The sequence below is a fragment of the Heterocephalus glaber genome, unplaced genomic scaffold (assembly GCF_053883595.1).
Source record: "Heterocephalus glaber isolate CG9 unplaced genomic scaffold, H.glaber_assembly_v1.0 deba00001236, whole genome shotgun sequence".
NCBI classification, from domain to species: domain Eukaryota; kingdom Metazoa; phylum Chordata; class Mammalia; order Rodentia; family Bathyergidae; genus Heterocephalus; species Heterocephalus glaber.
The window spans coordinates 245,735-251,585 of NW_028258223.1; the positions used below are offsets into that span (position 1 = coordinate 245,735).

At 41.0% G+C, this 5,851-nt stretch overlaps 1 long non-coding RNA gene across 1 annotated transcript; it reads right to left on the minus strand.

Annotated features, from left to right (window-relative positions):
- Nucleotides 1–239: 239 nt before the first annotated feature.
- LOC147828184 (uncharacterized) lies at nt 240–5,190 on the minus strand. Its single transcript, XR_015451199.1, has 2 exons — nt 4,611–5,190; nt 240–816 (listed from the first exon to the last, which is right to left on the minus strand). It is a non-coding gene; the product is annotated as an uncharacterized LOC147828184 (long non-coding RNA).
- Nucleotides 5,191–5,851: the final 661 nt, after the last annotated feature.

Genomic DNA, 5,851 nt, shown 5'->3' on the forward strand with positions numbered 1-5,851 from the left:
TTTTATACAGAAACTATAGAAGTAAACAAAAGCAGTTACTAAAGTAATGACAGCTTATGACTTAACACATCTGGATGTCCTTGGTCTGGTGAGGAGAAACAGGTTCTCAATTTTCAGCAAACAAGTTTTGACAAATATTTTTAAACACAACTGATTAAAAAATGTGTTAGCCATAATGAAGGGAAATTTAAACCCAATAAACTCACTGTCAGGTAAAAGGGCCGAAGACCAAGACCAGACCAGGCCACAACAAGCCTTTATTAGGGGAATAGATCTGCCGGGCTGTCTCTGAACAAAGGAGAGACAAAAGCAATATGGCTGGGGCAGGGAGAGTCTTTTATAGAGACTGGGGTGGGGCTTGTAGGGGCTGAGGCAGGGTTGAATGAGGTAGTGACTAGGGAATGGAGGAGCCGGTGATGTCACTAGGTGGTAGGAGGTGAGCGAGTATTAGGTTACTGTCTAGGTGGGAACAGGGGCATGCTGGGAAGAAGGGTTTGTTCTTTGGTGGGAGCAACCATCTTGGCATGACATCACACAGGGGAAGGGGCAAGGCACCATAGGAAGAGGGCAGCTACTATACATAATAGCTGCTGAGGTGGTGGGAGACCTATCATTCCAGGCTTTTGTTTTATGATAGTTGGGCGAAGGTCTCTTCTTCTGGAGCTGCTTCCTGCTGACAAGGGGCGAAGATCGGGGCTAGCCCTGGATCTGATGAGGTCAGTGGCAAGTGGGGACCTCTTCCTTTTGCCGTACTGGCTGGTTCCCTGCCATGATGAACTCTGTGGCTGTCTGGCTGGTGAATGCCCTCAATCGTTTCTGCAAGAAATTTTGAAAACAGCGAACCAGGCACGGTCCAAAACAGAGAATTAAACAGATAATACTGAGGAGTCCCAAGAGTAGTAATAGCCAGGTGAGCCATGAGCTCCAGGAACCAAACGTACCCCACTATTGATTAGTACCTTGGGGGGCATATCTATCTGGCCCATTGAGTTTTAATTTTTTTCATTTGACATGTAATTTTTTATTTATTATTTACATAGGTTTTACAGAGACAGCTGGATGTTTAGGGGCTCATTTGTTATAGAAGTAAGAGACTGTTATGGAAGAGATCATAGCTCCTGATCTAAGGGCCCATGTGTCATGTCCTTGCTCTTAGAGAATGAGTGGAAAGGTGATAAACACAATTTATATAATCTTTATAATCCTTTTGGGGGGGAATATAAAAGGTGTATGTAACTGAGCAAATGTCTTTTGGAGGCCAACATACCGATGAGTGTAGTGTTACTATGAACCTGACTTCTTCTTTAAATTCAAGGCCAGGAAAGTTTTATTCCTGTATCTCTCAGTTTTTGGAGGCCTCCTAGATATATTTAAAAATAAAGAGAACTGATAACCTCAACAAGGACACTGGACGACTTAAGGTGATCAAGTGTAACATAAAAGGCTTGATCTTTTTAGGCAAGGGTAGGTATCCAGGAAATATGAGCACAATGAGAAGAGGCATCATAAACAGAGAACAAGGATGTACATTATTTTAAAAGGAATAAATCTTGTAGCTGCTTGGTATAGAACTTATCCTGACTGTGGCTGACAAGCACGTGATTTCTTCTCAATACTCTTACTTTATGGTTTGTTTGGGGTTTTTTTGATCATTACATGATAGTTAATTAGTTATCACAGAATCAGAAAAACACTTATCTAAAAGGAGAGATCTGGAGACCAGTGGTTTCTAGGATTGGTTACCTGTAAAGAATTTTTTAAAATTTTTTTTGAAAAGAATCTGTACCCACTTGTAGCTAATTAATGATTTTTGCTTCTATTTAGTACCCAAAGTTTTGTCTTTTTGAAATGGCTGTGTCATGAGTGAACCAAAAGATTTTAATGGGTGGGCTATGTCTTAATTTTTCTGAAGTCTAGCTTTATTATTATGTCATTGTTTTGTGCCTCTTTTGGTTATTTTTTCTGCTGGGTGTTTAAGACCAAGTTAAAGTGAGACCTGTGTCAATCAATATGAACCTCTTGTTATCTGTTAAGGTCAGTTAAGTCTCCCCAGGCCATTACTTTGGAACCATGCATAGTGCCTCTCTGCTTCTCTGTCAGTGTCAGCCATCTGGATGGGTTATGGCCTTGTTTGACCAAGTTGCTTTCAGTGAAAGCAGTGGAGAGTTTTTTCTTGGTGACCCTCCTTTGGCACACAGTACATTGTCCTCTGGTGTCCAGCAATCTCCCAGTTTAGGAGGTTGAGTGACTTACCAAAGATGTAGGACCCTGTAGAGAAGGTTCCCTCATGTCCTGGAACTTTGTTGACCTTGAGGGGCCAGGGCCAAAATATTGGCTGTCCTCATAGCCCTGTTACCTTTTAGTTTTGGTCTCCAAACTTTAGTTGTTGAACACCCAGAAGAGAAGGTCAATAGCGTTAGCATTGTAACAAGAATAATGAACTTAACTATTATAGTTTTACCTGAATAACAAACATTTTGGAATTTAAAATATAGAGAACTGTTACTGTCATCAGTCATGGTTGTTTTTTAGTAGTTGAATTCCTGTAGAATATTAACAGAAAAAGAGCCACAAATAATATTTTAACATGACAATTATGATGACTTTACCTTTGTAACACATTTAAATGTCCACCTTGATATAAAATAGCCATCATTAAATGTACTCATTTTTTTAAAACACCAAAAGTTTTTACCTAAATTATCTTTTAAAAAATAAATAAATAATCTTTTGATAGGATACCATCTAAAGAAAATACCCCATATATGTATCTGTTATCATAAATAGCTAGAGTGTATGAAAAGGCAAATACCTGAATCAAAAAGAGGTTATTATCATAAACAAATATTAGAAAACCTGTACAGTAGGAAAGTATAAATACATTTAGTACACTAGAAAAAAAAGAACCTTGTTATTGTTGTTTTTTACAGGATATTTAGTCCTTTGAAAATGACCAGTGTAAGCACACCATAATAACATATTTAGAATTTATCCCTTTGATGACAATTGATATAAACAGTATAATAATATATTTAAATAATATTTATTCCTGTAAGTCTTTTATAAGGCTATGAAAACTATTGGGTCAGTCTCTTGTAAGATGAAAACTGTTGAGGTCCCCCTAGTGAACAAAGACTGGAAAATATTTCCATGCGGCCGCTCCTTTGTTCACCAAGGGGAGCATGCCTTGAACTTAATAACCTTTATCTATAAATAAAACAGCTGTAGGATTGGACAAAAACAAAGATATAAGACAATTTCTAAAACTAGAGTGCACTCAAATATATTTAGCCCAATGGAATTATAATCTCTTTATAATTTTAGGTTTATAATTATAAATAAGACTATTTAAACTTTTTGTAAGTCAATTAACAGAGATCTCTTGTAGAATTAAAATCAGAAGCAATGAAACCTCTATTTCTGTAAACCTTTTATAACAAACTTGAAACCAACAAGTAAACATACATATTTCCTTTATAAATCACTTTCGCACACCTTCTTGATGTACTTAGGCCTTTTGGTCTTGTCCTGCTAATAAGACAAACATATAAAATCCTTTTATATCAAAAATATATCTTTTACTTATAGCTTTTTAAATATTTTGTCTCCGACTCACTATAAACATTTTATACTTTTGTCCATCATTATCTCATCCCTAGTGGTCTTTGTTAAGTAAATAAAGTTCTAATTCCTGTTTAATGGTTAGACACAGGTGGTTTCTGTCACTGATTACAGCCCTAAACACATGACAGTTAAGGCACATATATCACAAGTTTGTTCAAGGATTTTCACTTCATTCTTTAGTTAGGATGTTATCTATAGTGGAGCTACAAATCAAAGAAGCTATATAACCTTCACTTTGAACAGCAGAAGCAATGGGCTAATGCAAGTTTTTAAAGGGATACACTACTTAGTTTGCTTCCACAACTACTTTAATAGCTAATCTATTAAGCTTTAAAACTTTTTCTTATCAACAGAGTTATAAAGTGGGGGAGGTATGAGCGGTGAGTGATCGGCTCAGGCTAGGAGTACTTGAGAAGAACAGGTTTGACAGAGGGAGGGTTAAGAGCATAGGTAGAAAAGGCTTGTATGTAGGGGATTTCTGACCATTTGCCATTGCACTGACAGAAGTTGTGTAAATCACACAGTATGTTAAAATTGAAAGTGCCATTTTTGGGGCGTGGAAACCCATTATCTAATTTATACTGAGGCCAAACCTGATTACAATAGAAAACAAATCTTTTTGGCCTAAAGTCTGGTCCCAACAATCCGAGAGGTTTGAGTTGTGCCAGAAGGCAGCCCAGAGGCGTTGAGGGGCGGGGTTTGGATTGTTGGGCCCCCTGATTAGAGCGGGTGAGGAGGAGGCAGCCCCTGGGGAGAAAGACAAAGGGGAGAAGAGTCCTTGTCTCCTTTGACAATCTCCCAGTGAGTCTCCCAGAGGGAGAGAACGAGAGGAGGCGGGCCGATGGAACGTCTCCCAGGGGCACGGTCCTGGGCCCAGAGGCCGTGGGGGTTTCTCTGACCAAGCGCTTGGATTTCTGAGAAGTCCCCGGAGGGAGAGAGAACGAGACAGAGAACCCGACGAGAGGGAGGCTGAACTCCCTACTCACCCAGACATTGGTGACCGGTGTGGATGTGTAGCGTCAGCAATGGCAAAGGTAGAAAGCCCCCGAGGGTCCTGGCAACGGCAGATAGGTCCGTTGGAGATGGCCAAAAGGTCAATCAACCCCGTCCTGCGGGGGATCGTCCCTTAATGGACCATCTACCATCCGAGTCACGGCACCAGAAATGTCAGGTAAAAGGGCCGAAGACCAAGACCAGACCAGGCCACAACAAGCCTTTATTAGGGGAATAGATCTGCCGGGCTGTCTCTGAACAAAGGAGAGACAAAAGCAATATGGCTGGGGCAGGGAGAGTCTTTTATAGAGACTGGGGTGGGGCTTGTAGGGGCTGAGGCAGGGTTGAATGAGGTAGTGACTAGGGAATGGAGGAGCCGGTGATGTCACTAGGTGGTAGGAGGTGAGCGAGTATTAGGTTACTGTCTAGGTGGGAACAGGGGCATGCTGGGAAGAAGGGTTTGTTCTTTGGTGGGAGCAACCATCTTGGCATGATGTCACACAGGGGAGGGGGCAAGGCACCATAGGAAGAGGGCAGCTACTATACTTAATAGCTGCTGAGGTGGTGGGAGACCTATCACTCACCACTAGCCAAGTAGCTCCATGGTTAGTGGGTACAGAAGGCTCTTGCTTGTACACATTGCTAATTCAGAAAGAACAAAGAAAGCAGGCATGAATGTTATCCTGACCAAAGTGGTGCCACCCACACCCTGGGTGAGCTGTCTGTCCCATTACCCATACCCAAAACCATGGTAAATCAGTTAGTGGACTAATCCATTACTACACACCCTTAATCCTAGTATCACACCCTTAATCCACATTCACACACACTAGATCCAGTCACCTCTGAAAATCCCCACCTATGACCACATGAGGCTTTGGGCGTTCATCAGCCATAACAAATGACTCAACGCTGGGACAGCAGGCTAGTTGTGCAGTAGGAATGGAGCTAAGTAAATCACTCCCTTCCACCCATTTAAATTTAAAACATCCTAGGGCCATTCCTCCTTTCATTGTCCTAAGAGAGATAGAAAATAACATAACAAAAACTCAGAAGATGCCTCATGCTCTAGGCAACAGCACATGCTTCAAATCTACTAGCCAGACTTTCACTCACCTTCACCCTACTCAAACCTTATATTTTACCTTTGCTCACCTTCACCCCTGTCCTTACAAGTTCGAGGCCAGCCTGGAGTGCATAGTGTAAGGCCAGCCTGAACTAAGTAACAAGAGAA